Here is a 13908-nt window from a genome sequence, read left to right as displayed (position 1 = left end):
CTGGGCCATGTGGGTCTTCCATCCTTGATGACTTGTATGGAAATTGGAAATAATGAGCACCCTGGCTCTGCATGCTTTCTTCCACTACAGCTCCATTCCTCGGCCATGGCTATGCCAAGCCTAATGTCAATAGACTTGTCACATCCGTTGGTGTCTTAACTTAGGGGTTGTTATTCCTTGGAAAGTTTGGCCTACACAAGAGGAATATTTGATAGTTGCTTTGAGATTTGACTCACTACTAAAAGAGGGCAAATGCCTGAAAATTAATTTCCTAGGAAGAGAAACATGATTAAGAGGAAACTTAAAGGTTTTGAGACAAAAGCATTTAACAGGAAATCAGGCAATTGGAGAAGCTGGAATGAACTGAGAGTCCAGATGGGCCATTGAGTTAGACTAGTCGAGAGAGCAGTAGCTCTTCATTGAGTTAAAAATTGGTCTTTTCTGATCTTAAGAACATTTCTTAAACTCAGTTTAAGTAACTTCTTGGTGCTGTGATGAGGAAGGGACTTCTTGTAGAAACTAGGACTACTTTTAAAATATTTTAAATTGTTTGCAGCGAGTTGTTTTCTTAATCTACAAGTAGGAGTTTTGAGTACTGCTAAATATTGCTCTTTCTTTTAAATCCTTTGTTTGTCTTAGGAAAGTCCCAGGGCTCTTGTTCCCGTTTGCTACTTGGCCGGTTGGCCAGCTTCTCAGCTGAACTCTGTTCCTCTCCATTCCACATCCCGGCTTCCTGGAGAAAGGAAGACCACATGGTTAGAGCGAAAATAGCAGAGACCTGAGTCAGAAGATAGAGTGTCACAAGCCAGCTGATCAACAGATTCTCGGTCACTGTTGCACACCTGATGGAAGGGAGCATTCTCCCCGGTGTGCTGCTGCAACGGGGCGTTGTGGTGGGAAGGTGGGATGAAGGTCCAGAGAACACACAAGTGCCAAGGTTTACTGCTCAGAAAAGGCCAGGGTACCTAGACCAACCATGTTCCGACCCATGGTTTCCAGGTCTGAGAAAGGAATTAGACAAGCTTTGAATATGGCAGCAAAGTGACTGCATGAAACACGGTTTCCTGAAATTGGCTTCATGTAAAAATATTGTTTATTTACAGATGATGGGAGATGCTGAAGGGCTCCCAGAATGCATGTCTGTCTACAACACAGAATACATTCAAATAATTGGCTCCTAAAAAAATTTTAGTGATTATATAATGTATACATATAAATGAAGAATATTTACAGAAAAATTGAAAACAACATTGGATTCAAATGCATCCATTAAGAGAAGTACAAAACTTGTACCCCCAAAACTACACACTATTTTTGAAAGAAATTTTAAAATACCTAAATAAATAGAAAGGCATCCCATCTTCATGGATGAGAAGTCAATTTTGTCAAGATGACTATAGTCCCCAAATTAATATACAGATTCCAACACAATACCTGTCAAAATCTCAGCTGGTTTCCTTATAGGCATTGACAATCTGACCCAGAGTTTCATATGGAAATTCATGGAACCTAGAATAGCAAAAACAATCTTGAAGATGAAGGACAGGGTTGGTGGACTCATACTTCCCAATTTCAAAAATTAGTATAAAGCAGTAGTAGCTGTAGTAATCAAGACTGTGTGGTGCTGAAATAAGGATATTTCATGAATGGATAGAACTGAGTGTCCAGAAATAATCCCTCACTTTTATGGTCAACTGATTTTCAACAAAGGTGCCAAGAAATGAAGAAAGGAACAGTCTTTTCAACAAATGATCCTACAGCCGCCGGACAGCCAGATTCAAAAGAATGAAGTTGGAGCTCTACCTCACCCCATATACAAAAATCAATTCAAAATGACTCAAAGATCTAAATGTAAGAGCTAAAACTCTTAGAAAAAAACATAGGCATACATTTTTATGACTTTGGATTAAGCAAGGATTTCTTAAGTGTGACTCTAAAAGCACAAGCACTAAAAGAAAAATTAGATTAAGTTGGGCTTCATAAAAATTAAAATCTTTTGAGTTTCAAAGGACACCATCTTTTAAAAACTGAGATGAAAAAACCCACTAAATGAAAAAAATATTTGCATATCATAAAGTAATAAAGAACTCTTGCAGCTCAATAATAAAATGAGAAATAATTCCAATTTTAAAAATGGGCAAAGGATCTGAATAGACATTTCTCCAAATAAGATAAATGAATGGCCAATAAGCACATGAAAAGGTGCTCACTGTTAGCCACCTGGAATACGCAAATCAGAACCACCATGAAGGGAGTGGCTATGGCTCAAGCGATTGAGCACCTGCTTCCCAGATGGGAGATCCCAGACTTGGTCCCCAGCGCCTCCTAAAAACAAATAAGCAAAAAACAAACAACAAACAAAAAAACAAACTAGGGGGTTAGCAGATATAGCTCAAGTGGCTGAGTTCCTGCTTCTCGTGTGCAAGGTCCCGGGTTCAATCCCTGGCCCTGCTACCTCAACAACAACAACAAAAATTCATTTGGCAAGTGAATATGGCTCAAGCAGTTGAGTGCCTGCCTCCCACATAGGAGGTTCTGGGTTCGGTTCCTGGTACTTCCTAAGGGAAAAACTGTCAAAGAACAGACGATGAGCAAAACCAGTGAGCAAACAGAGAAGAGAGCCATCTTGGGGCAGGGGGAGTCCAATTAAGGGGCACGGATGTGGCTCAGTGGTTGAGTGCCAGTGTCTCCCACACACAGTCCTGGTTCAATCCCTGGCCCCGGTACCATAAAAATAATAATAATTTTTAAAAATCCACCATGAAATACTGCTTCACATCCCCTAAGTGTCAACAAGGATATTGAAAAATTGGAACCTGCATACTGATACAACCACTGTGGGAAAAACACAGTCTGGTAGGTCCTCAAAATATTAAACATAGAGTCACCATGTGACCCAGCACTTCTACCCTGAGGTCTATACCTAAGAGAAATGCTAACATAAGTCCACACGAAAGCATGTATGCGAATGTTCATAGCTGCATTATTCGTAACAGCCACCGAGTGGAAACAACCCATATGACTGTCAACTGACGGACAAACAGAATACGGTCTGAACACACAGTGGAATATCATTCAGCCATAAAAAGGAATGAAGGACTGATGTATGGATGGATCTTGAAAATATTGTACTAAGTGAAAGAAGCCAGACACAAAGGGCTGTGTAGTATGTGATTCCATTTATATGAAATGTCCAGTCTAGGCAAATGCACGAATTCAGAGAGTTAATCATGGTTTCCAGGGGCTGGGTATGAGGGCAACGAGGAGTAGCTGCTCAGGAGTACGGGCTTTTGGGCTAATGAAAATGTTCTGCAATTAGATAGTGGCGATTGTTGCACAACTTTGTGAACTGACTAAAAACAACTGAATTATGTCCGTTAAAAGGGTGACTTTTACGGTAAGTTATATCTTAACTTTAAAAAAAAAAAAGCTGTGCTTCTTTTTATACACAATAGCAGAGCAGGAGGGTGAAGACTTCCTTGCATCCTTTACTTCAATCTGGCATCATTTTAATTAATCCTCTTAATCCAGTAAGCAAAAAAAAATGTTTTGTAGGTGTTTTAACGTGCATTTTTTTCATACTAAATAAAATTGAATGGCTTTTCATGCTTATTTGCCATGTGTATTTTGTATTTGGAAACTGACCATAGCTTTTGCCCATTTGTTCTTTGGGTGCTATATTTTTCTTATTAGTTCCTAGAATTCTTTATACAGTAAGGATTTTAATCCTGCAAACTTTTGTCATAAAGTTGCAAATATTTTCCCAGCGCTTCCCATCCCTTTTCATTTCGTTTCTCTGTTCTTTCACCCAATACCCATTGGCGCTCCCGACGCCAGCCTTTCGGCTTACCGTGGGTAAAGGGCTGCTCTGGTCGCGTGTCCCCCTCCTTCCTGTCTCCCTCCTCTGCTCACAGGCCTGGGAAAGGCTTGTCCTCCTACTGATCATGTTTTACATGGAATTTCCTCAGGGCTTCTTGGCTCTTTCTTACATCCAACTCGATCGATTGGAATATTTTTGCTGTAGGATGTGAAGGGGGACGCGCTGAGCTGCCAGGTGCTCTGGGATGTCCCCCACACTTTCCTCCTGGGGTACAAGCCTCCTGCTCCCCGCCTGTTCCCAGCCTCCTTCTACCTCCTGCCCCCGCCCTCTGGGGGACCCACTCTCCCAGGCCCTCCCAGCCCCTCAGAAGCACGGGGAGTGGCGAGCACCAGCCCCCTCCATCACAGCAGCGACTGTTTGTTCCTGTCGGGCACGTCTGGGTGCAGACCCTGTCAGCTTCGGTCGACTCAGCACGACCCTTTGGAGGGTCTTAGATTTTAGGATGAGGGTGCCGAGCCTTAGGAGGGGTAGACCCTTGTCCACGGACACCCAGCCAGGGGATCTGCCTGTAAACCCTGCCTCCGCAGATAGCACTGTCAGCTGGGAGGCCCAGGAGCACAGACGGAAGGTCAAGGGCACTTGTACCTTGAGATCCTGCTCCGTGCAGGCCCTGGATATAGGCACTGTGGACAGAGATGGGGAGAAACGGACAAGGCTACCAAGCAGGGCTCCCCATCACCCACCCCCTCCACGAACACCAGGCGCCAGTCATTAAGCATTTTCCAGCACACCCCTGCATAGGTCCCACCCTAGAGATTTGATTTAATTGGTGGGGCCTGGGCTTTGGAAATGTCTACATCCTTAGGTCATTTTAATGTGTGGCCAATTTGGGAAACCACCATTCTAAAGAAAGGACGATTCCTGCAGATCCCAATGGAAGTGCTTACCGGGCACACTCAGTAGACGGTATTGTACTTGGACTTCTCTCAGTCTTGAATGTCTTAGTGTGGCCGGGAAGGCAAAGTACATGAGCGACGTAATGCAGGGAGGCAACTGAGCAGTGATTACCTAGTTTGGGTGTACATGATAGTTTGGCAATATCACAAGCAAGTTAAATCACCCCTGCTAGGGCTTCTGGGAACCCAACGGCTGCTGTGGCCCCCTCCATCAAGTATGTACTCTGCTAGTTACTGGAATCCTCGAAGTTCAGGGGGTGGGCCAATCCAGAGGTCGTGGGAAAGCAGGTGGATGGATTGTTCAGACCTGGCCGCATGTGGCAGACTGTTCCCCAATACAGGAAGAGCGCTTAGATGCTCTAAGGACAAAAAGAATAACTAGTGCCTGCTACAAACCCCCTTCCCCAGGAGGTACCCGATAAGCTGACATTCACTTTTTGGAAATAATATGCAGAAATGAGTGTCAGCAATTACTGTGCCATGGCTATTTCAGAAACCATGGTTCTCAGAGAAATACCTCTCAGTCCACATTACCTCCAGGTGAGATTCTGAAAACCTCACTACCAATCCTGGCTTTAAGAATCCAATGAAGGGAAGCAGACTTGGCTCAACAGACAGAGCACCTGCCTACTACATGGGAGGTCCATGGTTCAAACCCAGGGCCTCCTGACCTGTGTGGAGCTGGCCCATGCGCAGTGCTGATGCGCGCAAGGAGTGCCCTGCCACGCAGGGGTGTCCCCCCTTAGGGGAGCCCCATGCACAAGGAGTGTACCTCGTAAGGAGAGCTGCTCAGTGCAAAAGAAAGTGCAGCCTGCCCAGGAATGGCGCAGCACACATGGAGAGCTGACACAGCAAGATGATGCAACAAAAAGAGACACAGATTCCCGGTGATGCTGACAACAGCCAAAGCAAAGAAAAAGAAGAACACGCAGCAAATGGACACAGAGAACAGACAACCGGGCGGGGGGGAGGGGGGGCGGGCGCGGTCATGGTTAAGGAAGAGAAATAAATAAAAATAAATCTTAAAAAAAAAAAGAATCCAATGAAAACATCTCAGACCCTGGGTCCTTTAGATATATTTAAGTTGAACCACTGTAAATATAGAAATTGGAACTCTCCTACATTGCTGGTGGGGATGTAAAATAGTGCAGTTACTTTGTAGGTCCTCCAAAAGTTGACCATAGACTCACCATATGATCAGGCAATTCCACTTCTAGGTATATACCAAGAAAAAAAAAAAATTGAAAACAGTCTCAAACATGAGACACGGAGCAAACTGTTCACAATAGCCCTCACCAGATGAATAGATAAACAAAATGTCTATATACATGTAACACAATAGTATGCAATCTTAAAAAGGAGTGAAGTACTGATAAATGCTACAACGCGGATGAACTTTGAAAGCGCTATGCTAAGTGAAAGAAATTAGACACAATAGGCTGCATAGCATATGGTTCCATTCATCTGAAATGTCCAAAATAGGCAAAATCCATATGGACAAAAAGTGCTTTAGTGGTTGCAAGGGGCTGGGGAAGGCAGTGTGGGGAGTGAGGGCTAACAGATACAGGGTGTCCTTTTTGGGTGGTGAAAATATTCTAGAATTAGGTCATGCTGGTGGGGGCACAACCTTGTGTGGATACTAAAACCACACTGAATTATACACCTGGAAAGAGTGAGTTTTATGGCATATAAATCCTGTCTCAAATTTTTACACTGAAGCCTCGTATCAAGGTACTAGGTACAAGGAAGCTCGTACCTTAGAGAAAGAGGTAAACATCCCCCTCATCTCATTATGGAGTGAACAGGGCCGGTCAACTGACATCACAGAGGCCCAAGTAGACCAACTTCGGCCAACATTTGTTCCCACGTAGCCAGGGAGGAGATGGGTGTGAAGACACAGTGTCTGGAATCCAGGGGTCTTACAAAGACAGCGTGTGAAACTACAAAGCAGCAGCCAGCTAACCAGGACCCTCGTGTTTAGTTCCTCCAGCCCTGCTCTAGAGGGAAATCCTCCCGCTTCTTCTCGCTACAGTCACTCATTTCACGCAGCTGCCCGGTCACTGGGCTGGTGACACGGCCTAAAATCGGCGAGTCTGAATTTTCCAAGCCACGGGGGGAATCTGTTCATTTTTATACCCAGTGGGGAGGACCTTGCAGATTTAGGGTCCAGTGGAGATAACCCTTGCCACAGTCGGCCTGTCCTGGGCCCTCACGGTCAGGGCAGGGACACGAGGAGCCACACACCCCAAGCGGAATATCCTTTTATTGGGGGATTATTTCGAAAATCAAACACACGTGAGAAAACATCTGGGAAAGTTGTTAGTGCTGATGGACCAACAGGGGCGCATGTGACGGTCCGTGTCCGGTCAGGAAAACGGAATTCGCTCTGTGTGTTTCAAACAGAGGGAATTTAACGCAGGGGATTGGCCACCACAGCGTCAGGAAGGCCAGAGGAGCAGAAACGGAGAGATGGGAACCCAGGAAACTGTTCTCACTCCTAAGTTAGGGAGTGAGGAGGGAAACGGTGTGACCCTCTGGAGAGACTGCATCAGGGCTCCCGTTCCTGCTGCCACTGCAGGAATCAGCCCTGCTGGCACCGCCTGAGCCACCCCCAGGGCCTTGGACCGTGGAGGCTGCTGACCCACCCACTGCAGCTTTGCAGCCTGAGCAGGGCCGTGGGGGCCCCTGGAGACAGAGCAAGGGGACTTCTCATCACCTCCCCTCTCCCGCTCTCCTGCCAGCACCCGCCACAGGCAGAATCCAGCTGCAATGGAGAACCTCAGCGTGGGGCGCCAGGCCCCAGCCTCCTGCACACAGAGCAGAGCACGGGGGAGCAGAAGCGGGGCCGAGGGCCGCGAGGCGGCCAGCAGAGCGGGCATCCAGAGCCTTCCGGGCCTAGCAAGAGCAAGGGCAGAAGGGCCCCGATCTCCACCCCGGCAGGGCTTAGGCTTAGAGAAAATTGGCCTAATCAGATAGAGATGGGTTCCTTCGTTCATTCTTTTTTTTTTTTTCCCTCTCCCCTCCCCACCCCCAGTTGTCTGCTTTCTGTGTCCATTCTCTGTGTGTTCTGTGTCTGCTTGTATTCTTGGCAGTGGCACCGAGAATCTGTGTTTCTTTTTGTTGCATCATCTTGCTGTCATTTCTCTGTGTTTGCGGTGCATTTCCTGGGCAGGTTGCACTTTCTTTTGCGCTGGGCGGTTCTCCTCACGGGCGCACTCCTTGCGTGTGGGGCTTCCCTACGCGGGGGACACCCCTGCGTGGCATGGCACTCCTTGCGTGCACCAGCACTGTGCGTGAGCCAGCTGCACATGGGTCAAGGAGATCCGGGGTTTGAACTGCAGACCTCCCATGTGGTAGACAGACGCCCTATCCGTTGAGCCAACTCTGCTTCCCTCGCTCATTCTTTTATGCATTCATGCGTTCACTCATTGGGTCATTTGGTGATTCACAATGTGGCAAAAACGGAGGGCCAGTGGGGGAGCTTCTCCCCTCCCTCTAGTTCTTTGTGCGCTTCCGTAGTCACTTGTCCTGCCCATAGCTTGGATGAAGCATCCACAGAAGAGGGGTGTCAGGAGTGAGGGGCGTCTGTCCACAAGCGCACGGAGGACCCTCCCGGGGCCTCGGCGCGCGCCCCCTGGGCCGGCCCTGGAATCCCTGCACTCTCCGCACCCTGCTGGCTCCAGGCGCTCTGGGGAGGGAGGAGGCTGCCACACCCGTTCTTTTATTAAAAAGGCAGGTGCGCGCCTCCTTCCTGAATCCTGAAAGGAGTTTGTCACTGGAGCTTTCCGCGGGCCTGGTGAAGAGCCCCTCATCCTCGTCGCCGAGTGGGGTCCCCATGGCAGCTGGCAGCGGAGGCAGCAGGGGAAAGCGGGGGGCCCACAGGAGCTGTGTCCACTGGCAGGATTCACCCCGTGGGTGCTTGGGAGTTGAGGGGAGCACGACTCAGTGGTAAACGAGGTCCCTGGCACCCCAAACCTCAGCTCTTGCTCAATGTGGCTGCCTGGAAGAGCCTCTGGTGGGCTGTTGCGAAGAGGTGTCCAGGCTCAGCCGAGCTCAGTCCTGCCATTCCCATCACTGCCTGCCAGGGCAGAGAGGCGCTGACTGTGGGAAAATGACCTTCTCTCCTGTCCAAGCAAATCCTCCTCCTTCAAAATCACCCTTCCAGCTCCCCAGGCCAGGGCCTTAAACAGCGGCAACCTCCGTGTGAACCCATCACCGCAAATAAAAAGGAAAGGAGACAGAGCACTGAGGTTGATCTGCAGCTCACAGTGGCCCTGGCAAATGGGGCACTGCAGGCTCGGGCAGGGGGCATCGCCGCAGGTGTCCAGTCAGAAGGCTCTGGCGAGAATGAACGGGTCCTAGTGAGCTAGTCTTGGGTGAGGTGGGCATGGAAGCAAGAGAAGGTCCAAGGGGTTGTGTCTAAAGGAGGAAACCAAGGACAGAAGAGGCATCTGACGTGAGAGGTCAACAGCAGAGAATACGCAATAGAGAACGATTCAGAGGCCAGCCCTGCCTACCACAGGACTGGCCTGCCCCAAGAAAAGACAGCCCCTCCTGCATGCTTGCGGGTGCCGTGGCCTAGTTGGTGAAGGCACCTGCCTAGTAAACAGGAGATCCTAGGTTCGAATCCCAGCGGCTCCTCTGGCGTTTGTCTTGCCTTACTAAGCACTCGCTCCTTGTCACGGCTTCTGGGCATCCAGCCTACTTTTCGTCCCCACGGCCAGCACGCCTCACAGCCCTCGTGCCTTGTACCTTTCCCGCAGGTGGCAGGCCTGGGCGTGGGCTCGCACCCCTGGTGTGTTGGGGCCCCGCTGGCTGGTGCCTCAACCCGCAGGCAGAGCCGACGCGCCGTCATCTCGGCTCTCCAGGACCGCGTTCGGGCTGGTCCTTCCCGGGGGGGCTGGACAAGGAGCTCGTTTCTACGGCCTCTGCCCCTGGCTCCCCGCCGCAGCTGCTGCAAGGCGCAGGCTGCAGAGGGTTTCCAGCACCCGAGGCCGCTCCCGCGGGCTGCCGCGTAAACGCCGCGGCGCTGAAGCCACCCGGGGCTCCGGGCTCGCTGCCCCCTCCGTGCCGCTGGTTTCTGGGTCTCCAGAGCAGGCCACCGGTGACTGGGGTGTCGGTAGTTTGACAGGACAGGGAAGGGGCTGTGGGGGGTTAATCCCCTTGAGAGGCGCTGGGTGGGTGGCCGCGGGGCTGCCGACCTGCTCTCGTTTCAGATGAGCAGGTGCACGACAGGCACAGCGCACGGCCCGGAGGAGAGCGGAGGCTGCCCGGCGCCCGGCTTCCGCGGGGCCTCGGCTGCACGTGGCCTGTGGCCGGTGGCCGGAGGGACCGCGACGCAGGGACATCACGTGGAGGGAGAGAGCCGTGACAGTGGCGCATGACGGTGGGAGGAGCTCAGTAAGTCACTACAGAAGGAGCTTTGCTGGTCAGGCGAGTGGTCCCTTCACGACCGGGAGTCAGGGCAATGGAGACAGCTCACTCCTTGCCCGTCATTCTGCCCTCTGGAGTGAACATCGGCTCTGACGGGCCCTCCTTCCAGAAGCGGGGGTCAAGCAGGTGCTGCCGCCAGACGCGCAGGTCGGGTGGTCGGCCCGCGGAAAGAAGAGCACTGGGTGAGAAAGACGTAGACCGAAACGGACGGGGTTCACTTTTTCTTTCTGGCGAGGGGTCCTCCCGGAGGGTCCGAGCCCAGGGCAGGTGGGAGAGAGGCAAGGTTGCCGCGGGCGAGTCATTTCCCCGGAGCACTGTGCCCTGAGCATCTCAGCGCCAAATCCCCCCTTCGTCTAGGCCGCCTGTGGGAGCTGGGGCCGGGAAGCTGCAAACTGCCTTTCCCAGATCCCCTGCCGGATCCTTTTAGGTTTTGCCGTAAGGAGGCATTAGAGGGAAAGTGAAGAAAGAGGAGGGACTTCCGTCCTGTTTCCCCTGTTCCTGGAAGAAACGCTCCTGCCTCCAGCCGATTTCTGCAGTCCCGGGACCAGTCTCGCCTGGGCAGCGCCAGGTCTGGAGAGTGTATCGAGAGACTGTCCCACGAGACACTTGAGATCTAGAAGGTCATCCAAAATGGCTGGATGGTCATCGGGTTCTGAAAGTAGACCAGAGGTCAAGTATCTGTAGACTGAAAATGCTAAAAAAAAGAAGAAAAGGGCAACAGGAAATAACAGGCACAACAGTTAACTTCACCAGCAATTTTTTTAAAAAGGAAAGAAAAACCAGTACTGAGATGCTGTTTTCTACTTCTCATGCTGACAAAGTTAATGACATGATAATACCCCCAGTTAGTCAGAGTATGGGGTAATAGGCACTCTTATGTACTTTTAGTGGGAGTCGAAATACTGGAGTTTCTGGGAGGGAACTGGTTTGTGTGTATCGGAAGTCTTAAAACTACACTGAGCATTGACCCAGCATATCCACATCTAAATCAAAGCTAAATATTTGTTCAAATATTACTATTGATGGGCATGAAATAAATTTTGGAAAGCGTTGTTTATTAGAATGTTATTTATGATAGGGAGAATTTTAAAGTCATGTATATATCCAGCAATAGAACAAAGTTAAATTATTGGAAATCCACACTATGGAATACTATGCAGACATTTCAGACAATCCTGTAACAGAGTGTTTATTGGCCTGTAAAAATGTTCGTAGACGTTCAGTAAAAAACGCAAATTTAAAAATAAGTAGCCTGAACATTTAGCATGATCCCAGGCTGTGAGGCCTGAGAGGACACCCTGATGTTCTAAAGTGCCCGAATGAGTCCGAGGTCGAGTCAGGCTCAGGGCCCTGCCGCCCTGGGTGCACGGGCTCTCCTGCAGCCGAAACCGTCGTAGAGCGGAGGTGCTCGCAGGGGGCCCTGGGCCGCAGCGTCAGCCTCAGCATGCCCTGGCAGCTCGTTCTGTAAACCCTGGAGCCCTTCTGCAGACCTGGAGAGTGAGAGACACAAGGAACCTGTGTTCACCTTGCCCTTCAGGTGAGAACCCTGTTTTAGCCCCGAATGCTCGGCGGCACCCGCCGGAAGGGCTCCTGTGCTGGACAAGCCTGAAGCCTGCTCTCAGGCCCCGAGGCTTCAGTCCACCGCCCGGAGCCAGGGCCAGGCATTGTTGTCTGCCTCTGTGTCCATTTGTGGCAGACTGTGTCTGCGCCCCGCCCAGTTGTCTGCTCTCTGTGTCCACTTCCTGTGTGTTCCTCTGTGTCCGCTTGTGTCAGCGGCACCAGGAATCTGTGTTTCTTTTTGTTGCATCATCTTGTGTCAGCTCTCCGTGTGGGCAGCGCCATTCCTGGGCAGGCTGCACTTTCTTTCGTGCTGGGCGGCTCTCCTTACGGGGCGCACTTCTTGCGCGTGGGGCTCCCCTACGCGGGGACACCCCTGCGTGGCAGGGCACTCCTTGCGTGCATCAGCACTGCGCATGGGCCAGCTCCACACGGGTCAGGAGGCCCAGGGTTTGAACCGCGGACCTCCCATGTGGTAGACGGACGCCCTAACCACTGGGCCAAGTCCAGTTCCCTGGTCATTGTTTTTCTGGTTTTTTTTTTTTTAATTCTCTGAGTGATTCTAATGCAGCCAGGTTGGAGAACCATTGTTTTATTTTATTTTTAATACTTTTTAAAATTAAAGTTAATATTACAAAGAGCACTACACTAAAAAACATTTAAAAAACACATAAAATGAGGTTCCCATATAACCAATTCCCCACTCCCCACCCCATCATTTTTGTAAATTGCATTTTTTTGAAGATATATACATCACAAAAAGAATGTTACATTAAAGAAACATAAGAGGGGAACCATTGTTTTAAAAAGAAAGGTAGGTCTGGGATCTAAGCTCCCTCTTAATTTAGAGGTGGAGTGGACATCGCCATCCCAGGGTCCTCAGGCAGGAGGAATAAAATGTAGATTAGAGTGGACTTGCTGGTGTTCTACTATAGAATTACTGTGACTCTAGCAATGGAAGAAATTGTAGCATTGACGTGGTGACAGTAGCCACGGGAGTTGCTGAGGGCAGGGAGAGGGAAGAAAAGAAGTGATATTGGGGCATTTTCAGGACATGGAGATGTCCAGAATGATTTTGCAGGGACAGATACAGAACATTATATATCCTGCCATAACCCACTGAATGGACGGGGGAGAGTGTGTACTACAATGTAAACTATTATCCAAGTGGTGCAGCAGTGCTCCAAAATGTGTTCCCCAAATGCAATGAATGTGCTGCAATGATGAAAGTGGGAGGAGAGGGGGTGGTGGGGAGTGGGGTATATGGGAACCGCTTATATTTTTTAATATAACGTTTTGTGTGATTTAGGCATCTTAGATAGATAGATAGATAGATAGATAGATAGATAGATAGATAGATAGATAGATAGATAGATAGATAACAGAAAGGTAGTTCTGAGCAGAAGCCTAAAGAAGCAGCACGGAGCAACCAAGAGGTCTCAAGCAGCAACCAGGGCTGGGTCCCCCCCTGGCTGGCAGAGCTGCCGGATCCCCGATGTTTATTACGTGATTAAATGCATCTCTTCCGCCAGTGACCTTTGGTTAGCTTGAATCATTTCCTCTGGAGAGAAAAGAAAACGCTTAAGTTGCTTTTGACACGTTCTCTTCATCTTCAAAACCTTAAGTCCAGGCTTCCTGTGACTGCCGAGGCCTCTGACTTACAGGCAGCGCCGCGTTAGGGGAAGCGCTCGGCTTGCTAGGGCGCGCTTTCACATCGCGCTGAGGCCCTTAGCCATCGCCCCCTGCAGCCCAGCCTTCCGCTCCCACCTGGGGAGGGAGAGTCATGGCATCCAAAGTCACGAGCCGGATCCCGGGGCTGGAAAGAGGCCCGCTTCCCGGCAGACCACGCCAAGCTGACGATGCGCCTTTCGCTGGGACAGTCTCCGGTGTCACCAGAGCTGACCGGTACAGCGGGGAGGGTGCAGGCGCTCTCTGCCCGAGTTCAGCTCTGCCTCAGCTAGGCGTGTGCCATGAGGGCTTTGACAAGTTGCTTAACCCCTCTGTGCCTCAGTGTCCTCAACTGTAAAATGGGGTCGCCGAGGATTCTCATGGAAGCGAATGGATTCACTCATGGAAGGCCCCGAGAGTGCCCGCACGTAGTACGCTTCGGTCGCGTTCATGACCACAAGGACTGGGCCCCGC

General features: G+C 50.1%; 1 non-coding gene across 1 annotated transcript; it reads left to right on the top strand.

Moving 5' to 3' along the window:
* The first annotated feature begins 9343 nt into the window (after positions 1-9343).
* Positions 9344-9417, top strand: TRNAT-AGU (transfer RNA threonine (anticodon AGU)). The gene has a single exon. It is a non-coding gene; the product is annotated as a tRNA-Thr (tRNA).
* The last annotated feature ends 4491 nt before the right edge of the window (positions 9418-13908 follow it).

The sequence above is a fragment of the Dasypus novemcinctus genome, chromosome 3 (assembly GCF_030445035.2).
Source record: "Dasypus novemcinctus isolate mDasNov1 chromosome 3, mDasNov1.1.hap2, whole genome shotgun sequence".
NCBI lineage: Eukaryota > Metazoa > Chordata > Mammalia > Cingulata > Dasypodidae > Dasypus > Dasypus novemcinctus.
The sequence above is the reverse complement of the archived record's forward strand: the minus strand, read 5'-3'. Positions and strand labels throughout refer to the sequence as shown.